This window comes from Salmo salar, chromosome ssa12, assembly GCF_905237065.1.
Source record: "Salmo salar chromosome ssa12, Ssal_v3.1, whole genome shotgun sequence".
NCBI lineage: Eukaryota > Metazoa > Chordata > Actinopteri > Salmoniformes > Salmonidae > Salmo > Salmo salar.
Window position 1 is genome coordinate 101,640,679 of NC_059453.1, and position 24,083 is coordinate 101,664,761.

Sequence of the window (24,083 nt, forward strand, 5' to 3'; positions counted from 1 at the left end):
CGTGGAGCAGCAGCTGGTAGACAAGGGTGAGCAGTCCGCGGTGGTGGATCAGCAGCTGTGGGACGAGAGTGAGCAGGCGGCGGCGACTGCGCCGGTGCAGTCAACCAGTCAGATCGGTGGTGAACCATGCTCGGAACCGAGGGAGCAAGGCTGCGTCATGGTGACTTCCACGGAGAGCGAGAGTGATGAAGGCGGCGGTGTGTCCTCCAGAATTGAAGGTTGGAGGAATGGAATTTTGACTGAATATGAACACTTTGCTATGGGTAAAAACCCTTCAGTTAAACGAATTGACAATAGTCGCACCAGTCTATCCCGAGTACGACAATTCCTCCGCTATATGTCAGAGGGCAAGGCCGATGAAGGACTGTGTTCTCTGGATAACTACAGACGTGTGTCTGAGTGGTATGGTCAATGTGAAGACCGTTGTTTGGCACCATCCACGTTAAAAATGTACCGAGCTGATGTTCGAAGTTTCTTGAATTATCTTATTCAGTTCCGGCCAAAGGTCTGCAGGCTAAAGCCAGTGGAATTCGAAAGGTGTTACTCTGCTTGGCAAAGATGGACAGGGATTCGCGGCAGAGCCAGGCAACACACAGGGCAAAATTCCGCAAACGGTGCAGGGACGAGGTGCTCAGCGCTGCGGAGTTAAGCCGGTTTGTTGAGCTAAGTAATCAAGCTATTCCTTCGGTTCTCAGTAGGCTGGAGGTCCGAGCCACCTGCGCTGATAGACGTAGGTTTGCGGCTCTCATGTCCAGCCGGTTGGCCATCTTTAATGGCACTCGACGATCCCCAGTCACCACCTTCAGTGAGAGGGAATTTATTGAAGTAACCCCGGAAAGTGGGGGTTATCAGATGTGCATTTCAAGCCACAAAACGAACTATAGCTTCGGTGAGTGCAGAGTTGTTCTATCTGAGCAGGAATACACTTGGCTTAAACGATTCCATCAGATCAGGCCTAATCTGAGTGGAATCACCTCAGACACAACACTCTTCTTTTTCACGTCCTGTGGTCAACCGTACAGCAATCTCTGTGAGTATGTGGGCCAGATATTTGCAGAGTTTGGCATTGGAAGTAAAGTCACCTTCGGTACAATTCGACGAAGCGTTGCTACATTGAACTTTAATCAAGGCTCGGTTACAGACCGGGGAACTGTGGCTGACCATATGTGTCATTCTCTGGAAACGCAGGCACGGTACTACCGGTACCATAATTTGCCTCGTAACGCCAGCCGAGCGCGGTCACTAATTGAGGGACAAATCAACCCATGATTCACTGATAAATAAAGAACATTTATTTGAAATTCACCCATGTCTTTGTGTGTCATTTGGTCATGGTTGAGAATGTATGGAGGCCTGAGGGTCTGAAATACCAGGGTGTTATGGGGTACCAGGTGCACTGAGCTGAAGAGACAGGCCGCGATAGAGGGCAGGCAGGTGGGCAGGCAGGGTAGAGAGAGTAAGCCCAGAGGAATGGAGCTATGGAGCTCCCTTGGTAACCAGTTCAATCACCAGGTACACATGCTGGACTTAGTGCAATGAGAGAGAAGTATGACTCTGTCATTGAATTGTATTGGGTTACCAGGTGACCTTGGTGGGGGGTGTGGGTCCCCCCTATGGGGTCTCCCTAACCCCCCTATGGTGGTCTCAGAGTGGGCATGTAGGTCTGTATACCCTTTAAAAATGTCACCCCTGGTAACCCAAAGTAATACCAGGTGCACATATGCTACGGACACGTCCCCACCAAAACCTTAAAACTTCCATAAAACACTCATTCTTTATCCCACTGACATGGGACAGCAGTGGGGTGCTGAAACATGTGTCCTGGGGGTGGTGATGGCCTTTAAAGGTATTTAAAACCTTTTTTAAAAAATGGTCCTGGTAACCCAAACATAAAACATAGTGCAATTTCTGAGAGGTGAAACATAGCCGTTTTTGTGAGACTTTTGGACTTAGTCATTTTTCAGAGAATTATTTGAAAGCTCCATAAATTGATCTATGGCGCCCTCAAGTGACTTTTTAAATGTACTTTTGCTTTCGATTTATTCAAGTTTAAAGTGTCCTACCGTGACATGGGAAAAGCCTTGAAACCGTGTGAGTGACAGTTATTTTTACACACTCGTGGCCGTGTGGGGCAGACAGGTGCCGGCGCGATTTGAGAAACCTGGTTTTTGACAACTGGAGAACCACATTCTGTCGGCGACCAATAGGTGGTTGCTACTCTGGCCGAATAGGGAGTGCTTTATGGACATTTTTGAGGGTTGCTTGTCCCTCAGAACCATGGTTCCTTTGGTCCATATCCCTTCTGCGCATGATTGGTCGTTACTACACAGGCCGAATAGGGAGTGCTTTATGCAATAAGATCTAGGAGCACGAGGACAGATGCAGAGCCTCGGTCTGACGTCATTAAAAGGTCATTTACCACCTTCACAAGTGCAGTCTCAGTGCTATGATGGGGTCTAAAACCAGACTGAAGCGTTTCGTATACATTGTTTGTCTTCAGGAAGGCAGTGAGTTGCTGTGCAACAGCTTTTTCAAAAATTTTTGAGAGGAATGGAAGATTCGATATAGGCCGATAGTTTTTTATAATTTCTGGATCAAGATTCGGCTTTTTCAAGAGAGGCTTTATTACTGCCACTTTTAGTGAGCTTGGTACACATCCGGTGGATAGAGAGCCGTTTATTATGTTCAACATAGGAGGGCCAAGCACAGGAAGCAGCTCTTTCAGTAGTTTAGTTGGAATAGGGTCCAGTATGCAGCTTGAGGGTTTGGAGGCCATGATTATTTTCATCATTGCGTCAAGAGATATAGTACTAAAACACTTTAGTATCTCCCTTGATCCTAGGTCCTGGCAGAGTTGTGTAGACTCAGGACAATGGAGCTTTGGAGGAATACCCAGATTTAAAGAGGAGTCTGTAATTTGCTTTCTAATGATCATGATCTTTTCCTCAAAGAAGTTCATAAATTTATTACTGCTGAAGTGAAAGCCATCCTCCATTTGCGAAGGCTGCTTTTTAGTTAGCTTAGCGACAGTATCAAAAAGAAATTTCGGATTGTTCTTATTTTCCTCAATTAAGTTGGAAAAATAGGATGATCGAGCAGCAGTAAGGGCTCTTCGATACTGCACGGTACTGTCTTTCCAAGCTAGTCGGAAGACTTCCAGTTTGGTGTGGCGCCATTTCCGTTCCAATTTTCTGGAAGCTTGCTTCAGAGCTCGTGTATTTTCTGTATACCAGGGAGCTAGTTTCTTATGACAGATGTTTTTAGTTTTTAGGGGTGCAACTGCATCTAGGGTATTGCGCAAGGTTAAATTGAGTTCCTCGGTTAGGTGGTTAACTGATTTTTGTCCTCTGACGTCCTTGGGTAGGCAGAGGCAGTCTGGAAGGGCATCAAGGAATCTTTGGGTTGTCTGAGAATTTATAGCACGACTTTTAATGCTCCTTGGTTGGGGTCTGAGCAGATTATTTGTTGCAATTGCAAACGTAATAAAATGGTGGTCCGATAGTCCAGGATTATGAGGAAAAACATTTAGATCCACAACATTTATTCCATGGGACAAAACTAGGTCCAGAGTATGACTGTGGCAGTGAGTAGGTCCAGAGACATGTTGGACAAAACCCACTGAGTCGATGATGGCTCCGAAAGCCTTTTGGAGTGGGTCTGTGGACTTTTCCATGTGAATGTTAAAGTCACCAAAAATTTGAATATTATCTGCTATGACTACAAGATCCGATAGGAATTCAGGGAACTCAGTGAGGAACACTGCATATGGCCCAGGAGGCCTGTAAACAGTAGCTATAAAAAGTGAGTGAGTAGGCTGCATAGATTTCATGACTAGAAGCTCAAAAGACGAAAACGTCATTGTTTTTTTTTTTGTAAATTGAAATTTGCTATCGTAAATATTAGCAACACCACCGCCTTTGCCGGATGCACGGGGGGTATGGTCACTAGTGTAACCAGGGGGTGAGGCCTCATTTAACACAGTAAATTCATCAGGCTCAAGCCATGTTTCAGTCAGGCCAATCACATCAAGATTATTATCAGTGATTAGTTCATTGACTATAACTGCCTTGGAAGTGAGGGATCTAACATTAAGTAACCCAATTTTGAGATGTGAGGTATCACAATCTCTTTCAATAATGGCAGGAATGGAGGAGGTCTTTATACTAGTGAGATTGCTAAAGCGAACACCGCCATTTTTAATTTTGCCCAACCTAGATCGAGGCACAGACACGGTCTCAATGGGGAAAGCTGAGCTGACTACGCTGACTGTGCTAGTGGCAGACTCCACTAAGCTGGCAGGCTGGCTAACAGCCTGCTGCCTGGCCTGCACCGTATTTCATTGTGGAGCTAGAGGAGTTAGAGCCCTGTCTATGTTCGTAGATAAGATGAGAGCACCCCTCCAGCTAGGATGGAGTCCGTCACTCCTCAACAGGCCAGGCTTGGTCCTGTTTGTGGGTGAGTCCCAGAAAGAGGGCCAATTATCTACAAATTCTATCTTTTGGGAGGGGCAGAAAACAGTTTTCAACCAGCGATTGAGTTGTGAGACTCTGCTGTAGAGCTCATCACTCCCCTAACTGGGAGGGGGGCCAGAGACAATTAATCGATGCCGACACATCTTTCTAGCTGATTTACACGCTGAAGCTATGTTGCGCTTGGTGACCTCTGACTGTTTCATCCTAACATCGTTGGTGCCGACGTGGATAACAATATCTCTATACTCTCTACACTCGCCAGTTTTAGCTTTAGCCAGCACCGTCTTTAGATTAGCCTTAACGTCGGTAGCCCTGCCCCCTGGTAAACAGTGTATGATCGCTGGATGATTAGTTTTAAGTCTAATACTGCGGGTAATGGAGTCGCCAATGACTAGGGTTTTCAATTTGTCAGAGCTAATGGTGGGAGCCGTCGGCGTCTCAGACCCCACAACGGGAGGAGTAGAGACCAGAGAAGTCTCGGCCTCCGACTCCGACTCGCTTAATGGGGAGAACCGGTTGAAAGTTTCTGTCGGCTGAATAAGCGACACCGGTTGAGCATTCCTACAGCGTTTCCCTCCAGAAGCCATGAGAAAGATGTCCGGCTGCGGGGACCGTGCGAGGGGGTTTATACTAACGTTACTATCTGTACTTACTGGTGGCACAGACGCTGTTTCATCCTTTCCTACACTGAAATTGCCCTTGCCTAACGATCGCGTCTGAAGCTGGGCTTGCAGCACAGCTATCCTTGCCGTAAGGCGATCGTTCTCCTGTATATTATAAGTACAACGACTGCAATTAGAAGGCATCATGTTAATGTTACTTAGCTTCGGCTGTTTGAAGTCCTGATGAACCATGTCCAGATAAAACCTCCGGGGTGAAAAAGTTGAGTGAGGGAAAAAGTAAAAATATACGGTAATGAAAAAGTAAAAAACCGTCAGGTAGCAAAGTAAGATCGGCAACAAAAAATATTAAAAAATAACGCAGCGTAAACAAGTCTGCAAGTTGTGACCGGAAACAGGAAATGACGCTGGTTGATCCACTTCCATCTCTGACACGTGGAAGCCGACAGGGGTGCACTCCACAGCTCTGACGCGCTGGCCAGAGGGGTCCGGGCGCACCCGGCCAAAGTTGTAGACCCCATGGTTGCCCACTTGTAGAAGTGCCCTGGGTTGCGTTGGTTGGGCTTAGAACCGTCCGTCCGTCGGGTTAAGGGATGGTTAAGGTTAGGGTTAAGGTTAGAGTAGGGGTTAGAGTGGTTAAGGTTAGGTTTAGGGTTAGAGTGGTTAGAGTGGTTGGGTTTAGAGTTGGGGTTAGGTTTAAGGTCAGGGTTAGGTTAAGGGTTAGGTTTAGGTGAGTCTTTTCAAGATCTGTTTGTCCACGGAAGTGGAAAGCATAGTTCAACCTAGGAGTTACTCCCCATCTGATCCTTCTTTTTTTCTCCACGTTGTCTATGTATTTACTTCCGTGTCCGTCTGTCTTTTAGTCCTGGATGTTTTCAATCATTGGTATAATTAAGAGTTATTCCCTTCCAGGATCCTAACTCCCAATCAACCCATGTCTAGTAGAATCCAGTTGGTCTGTTTGGGTATACTCGACGTAGGATCAGGCAAAGGCCCTTGAGTAGCGTACCTTGTGTAGGTCCGGCCCTCAGTTGGTTGCCATGTGTCCCTGTCGAGTGGTAAGTCATTGAACTTCCAATGGTTTGAGCAGACAAAAACCCAAAGGGCAAGCCTTCTTTACGGTTGTCATGCATCCGCCCTTGGAGTTCCGTCCAGCGTCCTTGTAGATACATGTCAGGTTAAGGATCAGGCAAAACCCCATAGTCTTTTTACTGTATGAGGGTCCGGTTTCTCGGATTGGTTGCCATGTTTCCATACCAGTCATGTCAGTCTGTCATACTTGTGAGTTTCAGCAGACAAAGAAACCCTCAAGGAGGAAACCTCCCAGTTGTCGTGCATCCGCCCCAAGTGTAGTCCTGGGTCATCCGGTGGTTCGGGTGGCAGTGACCAATTGGGCTACTCCCTTTCAGGATCGTAGTGTACCAGTGGTATGTCATCCCTAGACAGTGGATTTTGTCATAGTCAGAAAGGTCAAAAAGTGTTTCGGTTGTCCAGGCAGAGTACGGCGGGGCGAGGTCTCCCCCAGTGAAAAATTGTTCTGTGGGATGAAATGCTCCGCCAGACATCATCTGGGCACCCCAGGGATTTCCCGGCCCGGGGATAATTCCAGTGGCACCGCCCACCTCCCAAAGCACCACTTTACCTTAACTTAAAAGAACTCTACCCACACGAAGTAAACACGCGCTACTGGACATACTACCAATCCAATTCTAAACTGGGGTAGGTAGTCGTCCAGCGCGGTACGTGAGCCCTCATTTGGCGGGGTTGAGATTGTTGGCCTGTCGGTCTGCACAACAGGTCTCGGAGAGGTCCCGAAGGAGTCCAGTCTATCCACTTTATCCTGCGATTTCCTTCGGGAGTGGAAGGGCCTATTTTGCTTAGAAGAGCAATCGCTGCGGGGGAGTCCCCAAGGTCAGGGTCCCCAGAGTTGTTGGAGAAAAAATACTTCTCGTCCGTTGGGGGTGTAGGTGGGTATATCCAAAAAGAAGTTTGCAAAAATGTTTTCTGAAGATGGTAGGTTGGTGAGAGGATGTTATAGGTCAAGATTTATATTACCCTATTCATCCAGGGGTCCATGGTCATGGTAACCCCAAGTAGAGAGATTTTTTATGAGTGTGGAGTATGGGTTCTGTAGGTGTAGTGTGTTTCCAGGAGGCTTTGTTGTTTAGACATTTTTAGGAGGACCCTCCTAGGCCTGTAGGTCCCCGGTGAGATTCTTTGGTTTCTTGTTGGAGCTTTAGAGGTGGTTGCCTACATTTGCTGTGGGGTCCTGTTGCCAACTGGGGAGGTCTTCTTTTTTATTTTTTTCCATCCAATTTTTAGATGATGTTGGGGTGTTGTAATGGTATTGCTCAGTCTCATCAGTCTCTGTAAGTTGGTGAAATATTTGTCACCCGGTGAGATTTCTTTGGTTCTTTGTGGGAGCTTTGGAGACGGCTATGTACCTAGGAATCCCTCAGGCTGGTATTTATTTTGTAGGTCCGGATGGGTGTGTGGAGAGGAAGTAGTTGCTATGAGTAGCCTCTTCTTAATTCTGGTCGCCACCCGGCAGCTTGATGAGTTGTAGGTCATAATGATTGTTATAATTTTGTTGACTTTGAAGAGTATATGGAAGTAGATGGTTGGGGAGTTGTAACCTGCTCCTGCTGATTTTCATTCCATACCACCCTGGTCTGGGTATGGGATGGAAATGAAAGTTCAGGGGCCACCTTAACACTCTACCTCTGCTCCTCTCCCTCAATCGCCCTTGTCAGGGTATGATGTGGGGGTAGGTTAGGAGGGTTTGTTTCCCCAAAAGGAACCCTCCCTGTGCCACCCTGGTCGGGGTATGGCCGGGTCTCTGGGTCCCCGGGTATGGTGGGGGTTTGCCGCTTTCTTGGAAAGGTTTCGTTTTGTTGTTGAAATATTTTTCCATGCTGTGTGTCCCTGTGTAAAACTCAAAGTAAGGGGAGAGAAAAGTACAAAGTAAAATAAGTAGCCAAAAGGAGATACCTCTGACGTCCGTGTGGATCCTGCCTTCCTTACAGCTGCACAACAGATCTAGAGGTATCCCAGCCATGACGCGTTTCTGCCTTACTCGGCTTCATCAGGTAGCAGGGAGGTAAAAAGTAACAATGTGCCAAAAATGTGCACTCGGTCGTAGTACGGAAAAAAGCCGTTCTTTCGACCGAAAAAATGGTTTATGTGTGTGTTTGTATGTGGGTGAGTGTCGTGGAGGTTGAGACGCTATGGTCTGAAGTTCGATGAAGTTTCTTGATGAGAGGTGGAGGCTCTGTAGTCTGGAAGTTCCTAAAGTAGGTTGGAGTTGTCCAAGTTCTGGGTGTAGAATGGGGCTGGAGCCTGGTGGTATGTTGAAAGGTGGTGGTCCAGAGTATGGTGTATTCGCTGAAGGTTAAAAGATCCAAGTTGTCTGTTCTTCCAGTAGAAGCGTCTTCAAAAAGGTTTTTCGACCGAATGGTGCTGATACTGAGGGATGCTCTTCTTTTATAGGAGAGGAGGGGGTGTGATCCCCAGGTTTGGTCGAATCCTATTGGTCCATGAGGCGTGCATGCACTGTACATGTGAGAGGTATGGCCCTTGTCATCCAATGGGATTGCTCCGTTTTTTTCAAGGTGTAGGGCCTGTAGCCCGTTTGTGTTGGTAAAAACCTCCTCCATTGATTCCTATGGGGAATTATCTAGGGTGGTAGCCTCTTACATCTTGGGGTACTGTTTTCGTTGTGGGTATCCGGGGAGTTCAAGGTGAATTTTGGATAAGACTAGAAGTCCCAAGGGTTAGAATAATCCATTCCAGAAGTTCCTGTGATGTGTTGAAGGTTATTAGATCCCTCTGTGAAGGCAGTGTATTTGAAAAACACTTTTACGCTATGTCCAGTGATATTTTGTTCCAAAATAAGATTCCAGAGGTGATGTCCTGAGGAGTCCGTATGGAGTTATTTTTAGGTTGCCTTTTAGATATGTATTATATGATTAACCTAATTTAAACCTTTTCACCAACCCATCATTCCTAAAAAATGGTGGATAAAAATTCACCCTTATAAAAAGGTCAGATTAAATTATCTAAAAAGATTTAAAAAAGTTATAAAATTGTAAAAAGATCCCAGATAAAGTACCAGGATAAAAAGTCAATGGCTTGATGCGTCCAGACCCAGCGGCCAGCAATGCCACGGTGACAGGCTATTGGTTTGGTTTCTAGTTTTGAGTCGGTTGATCCACTTCCATCTCTGACACGTGGAAGCCGACAGGGGTGCACTCCACAGCTCTGACGCGCTGGCCAGAGGGGTCCGGGCGCACCCGGCCAAAGTTGTAGACCCCATGGTTGCCCACTTGTAGAAGTGCCCTGGGTTGCGTTGGTTGGGCTTAGAACCGTCCGTCCGTCGGGTTAAGGGATGGTTAAGGTTAGGGTTAAGGTTAGAGTAGGGGTTAGAGTGGTTAAGGTTAGGTTTAGGGTTAGAGTGGTTAGAGTGGTTGGGTTTAGAGTTGGGGTTAGGTTTAAGGTTAGGGTTAGGTTAAGGGTTAGGTTTAGGTGAGCCTTTTCAAGATCTGTTTGTTCACGGAAGTGGTTAGGGTTAGGTTGTTGTTTGGTGGAGCAAACAAAGAGACATACACGCACGCAGGAAGGCAGGAGAGAGAAGCTATGAACAGCAGACTAAAACGTGATTGTGGGCTTTGTTCCAAGCGGAATATCGTGCGGATAGACCGACATTTCAAGTCTGTCCATGCACTTAAGCCTGCTACTACAGAATGGAAGCGTGCTATGCAATCTAGCCGGCGTTCAACTGAGAGACAGCAGCCCGAATCATGGCAGTGTATGCAGCCTAACAACGGTGTTGCACCGCGGCTGGAGCCCTGGGAGAACCCTGGATATTTCCAGTGTGTTGAAAGTGAGTTGTCCGTGGAGCAGCAGCTGGTAGACAAGGGTGAGCAGTCCGCGGTGGTGGATCAGCAGCTGTGGGACGAGAGTGAGCAGGCGGCGGCGACTGCGCCGGTGCAGTCAACCAGTCAGATCGGTGGTGAACCATGCTCGGAACCGAGGGAGCAAGGCTGCGTCATGGTGACTTCCACGGAGAGCGAGAGTGATGAAGGCGGCGGTGTGTCCTCCAGAATTGAAGGTTGGAGGAATGGAATTTTGACTGAATATGAACACTTTGCTATGGGTAAAAACCCTTCAGTTAAACGAATTGACAATAGTCGCACCAGTCTATCCCGAGTACGACAATTCCTCCGCTATATGTCAGAGGGCAAGGCCGATGAAGGACTGTGTTCTCTGGATAACTACAGACGTGTGTCTGAGTGGTATGGTCAATGTGAAGACCGTTGTTTGGCACCATCCACGTTAAAAATGTACCGAGCTGATGTTCGAAGTTTCTTGAATTATCTTATTCAGTTCCGGCCAAAAGGTCTGCAGGCTAAAGCCAGTGGAATTCGAAAGGTGTTACTCTGCTTGGCAAAGATGGACAGGGATTCGCGGCAGAGCCAGGCAACACACAGGGCAAAATTCCGCAAACGGTGCAGGGACGAGGTGCTCAGCGCTGCGGAGTTAAGCCGGTTTGTTGAGCTAAGTAATCAAGCTATTCCTTCGGTTCTCAGTAGGCTGGAGGTCCGAGCCACCTGCGCTGATAGACGTAGGTTTGCGGCTCTCATGTCCAGCCGGTTGGCCATCTTTAATGGCACTCGACGATCCCCAGTCACCACCTTCAGTGAGAGGGAATTTATTGAAGTAACCCCGGAAAGTGGGGGTTATCAGATGTGCATTTCAAGCCACAAAACGAACTATAGCTTCGGTGAGTGCAGAGTTGTTCTATCTGAGCAGGAATACACTTGGCTTAAACGATTCCATCAGATCAGGCCTAATCTGAGTGGAATCACCTCAGACACAACACTCTTCTTTTTCACGTCCTGTGGTCAACCGTACAGCAATCTCTGTGAGTATGTGGGCCAGATATTTGCAGAGTTTGGCATTGGAAGTAAAGTCACCTTCAGTACAATTCGACGAAGCGTTGCTACATTGAACTTTAATCAAGGCTCGGTTACAGACCGGGGAACTGTGGTTGACCATATGTGTCATTCTCTGGAAACGCAGGCACGGTACTACCGGTACCATAATTTGCCTCGTAACGCCAGCCGAGCGCGGTCACTAATTGAGGGACAAATCAACCCATGATTCACTGATAAATAAAGAACATTTATTTGAAATTCACCCATGTCTTTGTGTGTCATTTGGTCATGGTTGAGAATGTATGGAGGCCTGAGGGTCTGAAATACCAGGGTGTTATGGGGTACCAGGTGCACTGAGCTGAAGAGACAGGCCGCGATAGAGGGCAGGCAGGTGGGCAGGCAGGGTAGAGAGAGTAAGCCCAGAGGAATGGAGCTATGGAGCTCCCTTGGTAACCAGTTCAATCACCAGGTACACATGCTGGACTTAGTGCAATGAGAGAGAAGTATGACTCTGTCATTGAATTGTATTGGGTTACCAGGTGACCTTGGTGGGGGGTGTGGGTCCCCCCTATGGGGTCTCCCTAACCCCCCTATGGTGGTCTCAGAGTGGGCATGTAGGTCTGTATACCCTTTAAAAATGTCACCCCTGGTAACCCAAAGTAATACCAGGTGCACATATGCTACGGACACGTCCCCACCAAAACCTTAAAACTTCCATAAAACACTCATTCTTTATCCCACTGACATGGGACAGCAGTGGGTTGCTGAAACATGTATCCTGGGGGTGGTGATGGCCTTTAAAAGTATTTAAAACCTTTTTTAAAAAATGGTGCTGGTAACCCAAACATAAAACATAGTGTAATTTCTGAGAAGAAAAACATAGCCGTTTTTGTGAGACTTTTGGACTTAGTCATTTTTCAGAGAATTATTTGAAAGCTCCATAAATTGATCTATGGCGCCCTCAAGCGACTTTTTAAATGTACTTTTGCTACCAAACAACGGGCGTGGAAATTCTATATACACGGTATATGTATTTAAAACTGTTAAAAAAAAATTGTCCTGGTAACCCAGAATAATACCAGGTGCACATATGCTACGGACACGTCCCCACCAAAACCTTAAAACTTCCATAAAACACTCATTCTTTATCCCACTGACATGGGACAGCAGTGGGGTGCTGAAACATGTGTCCTGGGGGTGGTGATGGCCTTTAAAGGTATTTAAAACCTTTTTTAAAAAATGGTCCTGGTAACCCAAACATAAAACATAGTGCAATTTCTGAGAGGTGAAACATAGCCGTTTTTGTGAGACTTTTGGACTTAGTCATTTTTCAGAGAATTATTTGAAAGCTCCATAAATTGATCTATGGCGCCCTCAAGTGACTTTTTAAATGTACTTTTGCTTTCGATTTATTCAAGTTTAAAGTGTCCTACCGTGACATGGGAAAAGCCTTGAAACCGTGTGAGTGACAGTTATTTTTACACACTCGTGGCCGTGTGGGGCAGACAGGTGCCGGCGCGATTTGAGAAACCTGGTTTTTGACAACTGGAGAACCACATTCTGTCGGCGACCAATAGGTGGTTGCTACTCTGGCCGAATAGGGAGTGCTTTATGGACATTTTTGAGGGTTGCTTGTCCCTCAGAACCATGGTTCCTTTGGTCCATATCCCTTCTGCGCATGATTGGTCGTTACTACACAGGCCGAATAGGGAGTGCTTTATGCAATAAGATCTAGGAGCACGAGGACAGATGCAGAGCCTCGGTCTGACGTCATTAAAAGGTCATTTACCACCTTCACAAGTGCAGTCTCAGTGCTATGATGGGGTCTAAAACCAGACTGAAGCGTTTCGTATACATTGTTTGTCTTCAGGAAGGCAGTGAGTTGCTGTGCAACAGCTTTTTCAAAACATTTTGAGAGGAATGGAAGATTCGATATAGGCCGATAGTTTTTTATAATTTCTGGATCAAGATTCGGCTTTTTCAAGAGAGGCTTTATTACTGCCACTTTTAGTGAGCTTGGTACACATCCGGTGGATAGAGAGCCGTTTATTATGTTCAACATAGGAGGGCCAAGCACAGGAAGCAGCTCTTTCAGTAGTTTAGTTGGAATAGGGTCCAGTATGCAGCTTGAGGGTTTGGAGGCCATGATTATTTTCATCATTGCGTCAAGAGATATAGTACTAAAACACTTTAGTATCTCCCTTGATCCTAGGTCCTGGCAGAGTTGTGTAGACTCAGGACAATGGAGCTTTGGAGGAATACCCAGATTTAAAGAGGAGTCTGTAATTTGCTTTCTAATGATCATGATCTTTTCCTCAAAGAAGTTCATAAATTTATTACTGCTGAAGTGAAAGCCATCCTCCATTTGCGAAGGCTGCTTTTTAGTTAGCTTTGCGACAGTATCAAAAAGAAATTTCGGATTGTTCTTATTTTCCTCAATTAAGTTGGAAAAATAGGATGATCGAGCAGCAGTAAGGGCTCTTCGATACTGCACGGTACTGTCTTTCCAAGCTAGTCGGAAGACTTCCAGTTTGGTGTGGCGCCATTTCCGTTCCAATTTTCTGGAAGCTTGCTTCAGAGCTCGTGTATTTTCTGTATACCAGGGAGCTAGTTTCTTATGACAGATGTTTTTAGTTTTTAGGGGTGCAACTGCATCTAGGGTATTGCGCAAGGTTAAATTGAGTTCCTCGGTTAGGTGGTTAACTGATTTTTGTCCTCTGACGTCCTTGGGTAGGCAGAGGCAGTCTGGAAGGGCATCAAGGAATCTTTGGGTTGTCTGAGAATTTATAGCACGACTTTTAATGCTCCTTGGTTGGGGTCTGAGCAGATTATTTGTTGCAATTGCAAACGTAATAAAATGGTGGTCCGATAGTCCAGGATTATGAGGAAAAACATTTAGATCCACAACATTTATTCCATGGGACAAAACTAGGTCCAGAGTATGACTGTGGCAGTGAGTAGGTCCAGAGACATGTTGGACAAAACCCACTGAGTCGATGATGGCTCCGAAAGCCTTTTGGAGTGGGTCTGTGGACTTTTCCATGTGAATGTTAAAGTCACCAAAAATTTGAATATTATCTGCTATGACTACAAGATCCGATAGGAATTCAGGGAACTCAGTGAGGAACACTGCATATGGCCCAGGAGGCCTGTAAACAGTAGCTATAAAAAGTGAGTGAGTAGGCTGCATAGATTTCATGACTAGAAGCTCAAAAGACGAAAACGTCATTGTTTTTTTTTTGTAAATTGAAATTTGCTATCGTAAATATTAGCAACACCACCGCCTTTGCCGGATGCACGGGGGGTATGGTCACTAGTGTAACCAGGGGGTGAGGCCTCATTTAACACAGTAAATTCATCAGGCTTAAGCCATGTTTCAGTCAGGCCAATCACATCAAGATTATTATCAGTGATTAGTTCATTGACTATAACTGCCTTGGAAGTGAGGGATCTAACATTAAGTAACCCAATTTTGAGATGTGAGGTATCACAATCTCTTTCAATAATGGCAGGAATGGAGGAGGTCTTTATACTAGTGAGATTGCTAAAGCGAACACCGCCATTTTTAATTTTGCCCAACCTAGATCGAGGCACAGACACGGTCTCAATGGGGAAAGCTGAGCTGACTACGCTGACTGTGCTAGTGGCAGACTCCACTAAGCTGGCAGGCTGGCTAACAGCCTGCTGCCTGGCCTGCACCGTATTTCATTGTGGAGCTAGAGGAGTTAGAGCCCTGTCTATGTTCGTAGATAAGATGAGAGCACCCCTCCAGCTAGGATGGAGTCCGTCACTCCTCAACAGGCCAGGCTTGGTCCTGTTTGTGGGTGAGTCCCAGAAAGAGGGCCAATTATCTACAAATTCTATCTTTTGGGAGGGGCAGAAAACAGTTTTCAACCAGCGATTGAGTTGTGAGACTCTGCTGTAGAGCTCATCACTCCCCCTAACTGGGAGGGGGCCAGAGACAATTAATCGATGCCGACACATCTTTCTAGCTGATTTACACGCTGAAGCTATGTTGCGCTTGGTGACCTCTGACTGTTTCATCCTAACATCGTTGGTGCCGACGTGGATAACAATATCTCTATACTCTCTACACTCGCCAGTTTTAGCTTTAGCCAGCACCGTCTTTAGATTAGCCTTAACGTCGGTAGCCCTGCCCCCTGGTAAACAGTGTATGATCGCTGGATGATTAGTTTTAAGTCTAATACTGCGGGTAATGGAGTCGCCAATGACTATGGTTTTCAATTTGTCAGAGCTAATGGTGGGAGCCGTCGGCGTCTCAGACCCCACAACGGGAGGAGTAGAGACCAGAGAAGTCTCGGCCTCCGACTCCGACTCGCTTAATGGGGAGAACCGGTTGAAAGTTTCTGTCGGCTGAATAAGCGACACCGGTTGAGCATTCCTACAGCGTTTCCCTCCAGAAGCCATGAGAAAGATGTCCGGCTGCGGGGACCGTGCGAGGGGGTTTATACTAACGTTACTATCTGTACTTACTGGTGGCACAGACGCTGTTTCATCCTTTCCTACACTGAAATTGCCCTTGCCTAACGATCGCGTCTGAAGCTGGGCTTGCAGCACAGCTATCCTTGCCGTAAGGCGATCGTTCTCCTGTATATTATAAGTACAACGACTGCAATTAGAAGGCATCATGTTAATGTTACTTAGCTTCGGCTGTTTGAAGTCCTGATGAACCATGTCCAGATAAAACCTCCGGGGTGAAAAAGTTGAGTGAGGGAAAAAGTAAAAATATACGGTAATGAAAAAGTAAAAAACCGTCAGGTAGCAAAGTAAGATCGGCAACAAAAAATATTAAAAAATAACGCAGCGTAAACAAGTCTGCAAGTTGTGACCGGAAACAGGAAATGACGCTGGTTGATCCACTTCCATCTCTGACACGTGGAAGCCGACAGGGGTGCACTCCACAGCTCTGACGCGCTGGCCAGAGGGGTCCGGGCGCACCCGGCCAAAGTTGTAGACCCCATGGTTGCCCACTTGTAGAAGTGCCCTGGGTTGCGTTGGTTGGGCTTAGAACCGTCCGTCCGTCGGGTTAAGGGATGGTTAAGGTTAGGGTTAAGGTTAGAGTAGGGGTTAGAGTGGTTAAGGTTAGGTTTAGGGTTAGAGTGGTTAGAGTGGTTGGGTTTAGAGTTGGGGTTAGGTTTAAGGTCAGGGTTAGGTTAAGGGTTAGGTTTAGGTGAGTCTTTTCAAGATCTGTTTGTCCACGGAAGTGGAAAGCATAGTTCAACCTAGGAGTTACTCCCCATCTGATCCTTCTTTTTTTCTCCACGTTGTCTATGTATTTACTTCCGTGTCCGTCTGTCTTTTAGTCCTGGATGTTTTCAATCATTGGTATAATTAAGAGTTATTCCCTTCCAGGATCCTAACTCCCAATCAACCCATGTCTAGTAGAATCCAGTTGGTCTGTTTGGGTATACTCGACGTAGGATCAGGCAAAGGCCCTTGAGTAGCGTACCTTGTGTAGGTCCGGCCCTCAGTTGGTTGCCATGTGTCCCTGTCGAGTGGTAAGTCATTGAACTTCCAATGGTTTGAGCAGACAAAAACCCAAAGGGCAAGCCTTCTTTACGGTTGTCATGCATCCGCCCTTGGAGTTCCGTCCAGCGTCCTTGTAGATACATGTCAGGTTAAGGATCAGGCAAAACCCCATAGTCTTTTTACTGTATGAGGGTCCGGTTTCTCGGATTGGTTGCCATGTTTCCATACCAGTCATGTCAGTCTGTCATACTTGTGAGTTTCAGCAGACAAAGAAACCCTCAAGGAGGAAACCTCCCAGTTGTCGTGCATCCGCCCCAAGTGTAGTCCTGGGTCATCCGGTGGTTCGGGTGGCAGTGACCAATTGGGCTACTCCCTTTCAGGATCGTAGTGTACCAGTGGTATGTCATCCCTAGACAGTGGATTTTGTCATAGTCAGAAAGGTCAAAAAGTGTTTCGGTTGTCCAGGCAGAGTACGGCGGGGCGAGGTCTCCCCCAGTGAAAAATTGTTCTGTGGGATGAAATGCTCCGCCAGACATCATCTGGGCACCCCAGGGATTTCCCGGCCCGGGGATAATTCCAGTGGCACCGCCCACCTCCCAAAGCACCACTTTACCTTAACTTAAAAGAACTCTACCCACACGAAGTAAACACGCGCTACTGGACATACTACCAATCCAATTCTAAACTGGGGTAGGTAGTCGTCCAGCGCGGTACGTGAGCCCTCATTTGGCGGGGTTGAGATTGTTGGCCTGTCGGTCTGCACAACAGGTCTCGGAGAGGTCCCGAAGGAGTCCAGTCTATCCACTTTATCCTGCGATTTCCTTCGGGAGTGGAAGGGCCTATTTTGCTTAGAAGAGCAATCGCTGCGGGGGAGTCCCCAAGGTCAGGGTCCCCAGAGTTGTTGGAGAAAAAATACTTCTCGTCCGTTGGGGGTGTAGGTGGGTATATCCAAAAAGAAGTTTGCAAAAATGTTTTCTGAAGATGGTAGGTTGGTGAGAGGATGTTATAGGTCAAGATTTATATTACCCTATTCATCCAGGGGTCCATGGTCATGGTAACCCCAAGTAGAGAGATTTTTTATGAGTGTGGAGTATGGGTTCTGTAGGTGTAGTGTGTTTCCAGGAGGCTTTGTTGTTTAGACATTTTTAGGAGGACCCTCCTAGGCCTGTAGGTCCCCGGTGAGATTCTTTGGTTTCTTGTTGGAGCTTTAGAGGTGGTTGCCTACATTTGCTGTGGGGTCCTGTTGCCAACTGGGGAGGTCTTCTTTTTTATTTTTTTCCATCCAATTTTTAGATGATGTTGGGGTGTTGTAATGGTATTGCTCAGTCTCATCAGTCTCTGTAAGTTGGTGAAATATTTGTCACCCGGTGAGATTTCTTTGGTTCTTTGTGGGAGCTTTGGAGACGGCTATGTACCTAGGAATCCCTCAGGCTGGTATTTATTTTGTAGGTCCGGATGGGTGTGTGGAGAGGAAGTAGTTGCTATGAGTAGCCTCTTCTTAATTCTGGTCGCCACCCGGCAGCTTGATGAGTTGTAGGTCATAATGATTGTTATAATTTTGTTGACTTTGAAGAGTATATGGAAGTAGATGGTTGGGGAGTTGTAACCTGCTCCTGCTGATTTTCATTCCATACCACCCTGGTCTGGGTATGGGATGGAAATGAAAGTTCAGGGGCCACCTTAACACTCTACCTCTGCTCCTCTCCCTCAATCGCCCTTGTCAGGGTATGATGTGGGGGTAGGTTAGGAGGGTTTGTTTCCCCAAAAGGAACCCTCCCTGTGCCACCCTGGTCGGGGTATGGCCGGGTCTCTGGGTCCCCGGGTATGGTGGGGGTTTGCCGCTTTCTTGGAAAGGTTTCGTTTTGTTGTTGAAATATTTTTCCATGCTGTGTGTCCCTGTGTAAAACTCAAAGTAAGGGGAGAGAAAAGTACAAAGTAAAATAAGTAGCCAAAAGGAGATACCTCTGACGTCCGTGTGGATCCTGCCTTCCTTACAGCTGCACAACAGATCTAGAGGTATCCCAGCCATGACGCGTTTCTGCCTTACTCGGCTTCATCAGGTAGCAGGGAGGTAAAAAGTAACAATGTGCCAAAAATGTGCACTCGGTCGTAGTACGGAAAAAAGCCGTTCTTTCGACCGAAAAAATGGTTTATGTGTGTGTTTGTATGTGGGTGAGTGTCGTGGAGGTTGAGACGCTATGGTCTGAAGTTCGATGAAGTTTCTTGATGAGAGGTGGAGGCTCTGTAGTCTGGAAGTTCCTAAAGTAGGTTGGAGTTGTCCAAGTTCTGGGTGTAGAATGGGGCTGGAGCCTGGTGGTATGTTGAAAGGTGGTGGTCCAGAGTATGGTGTATTCGCTGAAGGTTAAAAGATCCAAGTTGTCTGTTCTTCCAGTAGAAGCGTCTTCAAAAAGGTTTTTCGACCGAATGGTGCTGATACTGAGGGATGCTCTTCTTTTATAGGAGAGGAGGGGGGTGTGATCCCCAGGTTTGGTCGAATCCTATTGGTCCATGAGGCGTGCATGCACTGTACATGTGAGAGGTATGGCCCTTGTCATCCAATGGGATTGCTCCGTTTTTTTCAAGGTGTAGGGCCTGTAGCCCGTTTGTGTTGGTAAAAACCTCCTCCATTGATTCCTATGGGGAATTATCTAGGGTGGTAGCCTCTTACATCTTGGGGTACTGTTTTCGTTGTGGGTATCCGGGGAGTTCAAGGTGAATTTTGGATAAGACTAGAAGTCCCAAGGGTTAGAATAATCCATTCCAGAAGTTCCTGTGATGTGTTGAAGGTTATTAGATCCCTCTGTGAAGGCAGTGTATTTGAAAAACACTTTTACGCTATGTCCAGTGATATTTTGTTCCAAAATAAGATTCCAGAGGTGATGTCCTGAGGAGTCCGTATGGAGTTATTTTTAGGTTGCCTTTTAGATATGTATTATATGATTAACCTAATTTAAACCTTTTCACCAACCCATCATTCCTAAAAAATGGTGGATAAAAATTCACCCTTATAAAAAGGTCAGATTAAATTATCTAAAAAGATTTTAAAAAGTTATAAAATTGTAAAAAGATCCCAGATAAAGTACCAGGATAAAAAGTCAATGGCTTGATGCGTCCAGACCCAGCGGCCAGCAATGCCACGGTGACAGGCTATTGGTTTGGTTTCTAGTTTTGAGTCGGTTGATCCACTTCCATCTCTGACACGTGGAAGCCGACAGGGGTGCACTCCACAGCTCTGACGCGCTGGCCAGAGGGGTCCGGGCGCACCCGGCCAAAGTTGTAGACCCCATGGTTGCCCACTTGTAGAAGTGCCCTGGGTTGCGTTGGTTGGGCTTAGAACCGTCCGTCCGTCGGGTTAAGGGATGGTTAAGGTTAGGGTTAAGGTTAGAGTAGGGGTTAGAGTGGTTAAGGTTAGGTTTAGGGTTAGAGTGGTTAGAGTGGTTGGGTTTAGAGTTGGGGTTAGGTTTAAGGTTAGGGTTAGGTTAAGGGTTAGGTTTAGGTGAGCCTTTTCAAGATCTGTTTGTTCACGGAAGTGGTTAGGGTTAGGTTGTTGTTTGGTGGAGCAAACAAAGAGACATACACGCACGCAGGAAGGCAGGAGAGAGAAGCTATGAACAGCAGACTAAAACGTGATTGTGGGCTTTGTTCCAAGCGGAATATCGTGCGGATAGACCGACATTTCAAGTCTGTCCATGCACTTAAGCCTGCTACTACAGAATGGAAGCGTGCTATGCAATCTAGCCGGCGTTCAACTGAGAGACAGCAGCCCGAATCATGGCAGTGTATGCAGCCTAACAACGGTGTTGCACCGCGGCTGGAGCCCTGGGAGAACCCTGGATATTTCCAGTGTGTTGAAAGTGAGTTGTCCGTGGAGCAGCAGCTGGTAGACAAGGGTGAGCAGTCCGCGGTGGTGGATCAGCAGCTGTGGGACGAGAGTGAGCAGGCGGCGGCGACTGCGCCGGTGCAGTCAACCAGTCAGATCGGTGGTGAACCATGCTCGGAACCGAGGGGAGCAAGGCTGCGTCATGGTGACTTCCACGGAGAGCGAGAGTGATGAAGGCGGCGGTGTGTCCTCCAGAATTGAAGGTTGGAGGAATGGAATTTTGACTGAATATGAACACTTTGCTATGGGTAAAAACCCTTCAGTTAAACGAATTGACAATAGTCGCACCAGTCTATCCCGAGTACGACAATTCCTCCGCTATATGTCAGAGGGCAAGGCCGATGAAGGACTGTGTTCTCTGGATAACTACAGACGTGTGTCTGAGTGGTATGGTCAATGTGAAGACCGTTGTTTGGCACCATCCACGTTAAAAATGTACCGAGCTGATGTTCGAAGTTTCTTGAATTATCTTATTCAGTTCCGGCCAAAGGTCTGCAGGCTAAAGCCAGTGGAATTCGAAAGGTGTTACTCTGCTTGGCAAAGATGGACAGGGATTCGCGGCAGAGCCAGGCAACACACAGGGCAAAATTCCGCAAACGGTGCAGGGACGAGGTGCTCAGCGCTGCGGAGTTAAGCCGGTTTGTTGAGCTAAGTAATCAAGCTATTCCTTCGGTTCTCAGTAGGCTGGAGGTCCGAGCCACCTGCGCTGATAGACGTAGGTTTGCGGCTCTCATGTCCAGCCGGTTGGCCATCTTTAATGGCACTCGACGATCCCCAGTCACCACCTTCAGTGAGAGGGAATTTATTGAAGTAACCCCGGAAAGTGGGGGTTATCAGATGTGCATTTCAAGCCACAAAACGAACTATAGCTTCGGTGAGTGCAGAGTTGTTCTATCTGAGCAGGAATACACTTGGCTTAAACGATTCCATCAGATCAGGCCTAATCTGAGTGGAATCACCTCAGACACAACACTCTTCTTTTTCACGTCCTGTGGTCAACCGTACAGCAATCTCTGTGAGTATGTGGGCCAGATATTTGCAGAGTTTGGCATTGGAAGTAAAGTCACCTTCGGTACAATTCGACGAAGCGTTGCTACATTGAACTTTAATCAAGGCTCGGTTACAGACCGGGGAACTGTGGCTGACCATATGTGTCATTCTCTGGAAACGCAGGCACGGTACTACCGGTACCATAATTTGCCTCGTAACGCCAGCCGAGCGGTCACTAATTGAGGGACAAATCAACCCATGATTCACTGATAAATAAAGAACATTTATTTGAAATTCACCCATGTCTTTGTGTGTCATTTGGTCATGGTTGAGAATGTATGGAGGCCTGAGGGTCTGAAATACCAGGGTGTTATGGGGTACCAGGTGCACTGAGCTGAAGAGACAGGCCGCGATAGAGGGCAGGCAGGTGGGCAGGCAGGGTAGAGAGAGTAAGCCCAGAGGAATGGAGCTATGGAGCTCCCTTGGTAACCAGTTCAATCACCAGGTACACATGCTGGACTTAGTGCAATGAGAGAGAAGTATGACTCTGTCATTGAATTGTATTGGGTTACCAGGTGACCTTGGTGGGGGGTGTGGGTCCCCCCTATGGGGTCTCCCTAACCCCCCTATGGTGGTCTCAGAGTGGGCATGTAGGTCTGTATACCCTTTAAAAATGTCACCCCTGGTAACCCAAAGTAATACCAGGTGCACATATGCTACGGACACGTCCCCACCAAAACCTTAAAACTTCCATAAAACACTCATTCTTTATCCCACTGACATGGGACAGCAGTGGGTTGCTGAAACATGTATCCTGGGGGTGGTGATGGCCTTTAAAAGTATTTAAAACCTTTTTTAAAAAATGGTGCTGGTAACCCAAACATAAAACATAGTGTAATTTCTGAGAAGAAAAACATAGCCGTTTTTGTGAGACTTTTGGACTTAGTCATTTTTCAGAGAATTATTTGAAAGCTCCATAAATTGATCTATGGCGCCCTCAAGCGACTTTTTAAATGTACTTTTGCTACCAAACAACGGGCGTGGAAATTCTATATACACGGTATATGTATTTAAAACTGTTAAAAAAAAATTGTCCTGGTAACCCAGAATAATACCAGGTGCACATATGCTACGGACACGTCCCCACCAAAACCTTAAAACTTCCATAAAACACTCATTCTTTATCCCACTGACATGGGACAGCAGTGGGGTGCTGAAACATGTGTCCTGGGGGTTAGGGTTAGGGTTAGGGTTAGGGTTAGGGTTAGGGTTAGGGTTAGGTTAGGGTTAGGGTTAGGGTTAGGGTTAGGGTTAGGGTTAGGTTAGGGTTAGGGTTAGGGTTAGGTTAGGGTTAGGGTTAGGCCAGGTTAGGGCCAGGCCAGGTTAGGCCAGGTCAGGGCCAGGGCCAGGCCAGGGTCAGGGTTAGGTCAGGGCCAGGGTCAGGTCAGGGCCAGGGTCAGGCCAGGCCAGGTTAGGGCGAAAATAGGCCAGGTCAGGGCCAGGCCAGGCCAGGGTTAGGCCAGGCTAGGGTTAGGGTTAGGGTCAGGCCAGGTCAGGCCAGGGTCAGGTTAGGTTAGGTCAGGGTTAGGGTTAGGGTTAGGTTAGGGTTAGGCTAGGTTAGGGTTAGGGTTAGGGTTAGGGTTAGGGTTAGGGTTAGGGTTAGGGTTAGGGTTAGGGTTTAGGGTTAGGGTTAGGGTTAGGGTTAGGGTTAGGGTTAGGGTTAGGTTTGAAAAAAACAGACGAATCTGATATGCACTGGCACAGGCAAAACTTTAAATAAATGGTAAAAACCTAGTATAAAATACCTTAATTAAGAACAGGGGAGGGAAAAAGAAAAAAGAGGGGGGGGAAGGAAGGAAAGAAGGAAAATAAAAATATTTACAAACAGATTACCCGGAAGATAAACCTAGGTTTGCAACCCAAGATGCAATCCCTAAGGGATAGAAGCCAAAACCCAAGGTCAAGACCACCAGCCTGAAATTAGGATGGTCATAGACATACAGGGGTTGAAGTACGGCACACCAGCTCCAAGAGTTAGGGCCAAACGGGGTGATATAAGGGTCAAGAGGGTATAAGGGTTAGAATTAGATGAGGGGATATGAAAGTTAGATAAGGGGGTATAAGGGTTAGGATTAGATAAGAAGGTATACAGGTTAAGGTTAGATAAAAGGGTATAAGGGTTAAGGTTAGAACTAAGGGGATGTAAAGGTATAATAAAGAAATATAAAGGGTAAACTGAGGGTTAGATAAGGGGATGTAAAGGTTTGGGTAGGTAAGGGGGTATCAAGGTTAGGGTTAGATAAGCAGGTATAAGGGTTAGGATTAGATAAGGGGTATAAGGTTAAGGTTAGAGCTAAGGGGATATAAAGGTTACATAAAGGGATACAAAAGGTTAAGGTTAGGATTATAAGGGAGTATAAGAGTTAGGGTTAAATAACGGGGTATCAAGGTTAGGATTAGGTAAGCAGGTGTAAAGGTTAGGGTTAGATAAGGGGATATAAAGGTTAAGATCAGAACTAGAGGGGTATGAGGATTAAATAAAGGAATATGAGGGTTCGGGTAGGGGTTAGGTAAGAAAGGTGCAGAGATTGAGGTGAAAATGGAAAAATAAGGGTTGGGACCTAATAACCAGGGGTTGGGGTTAAAGTTAGGATCAATCCAAGAATCAGGTTTAGATCTAGGGTCTAGGGGTTAA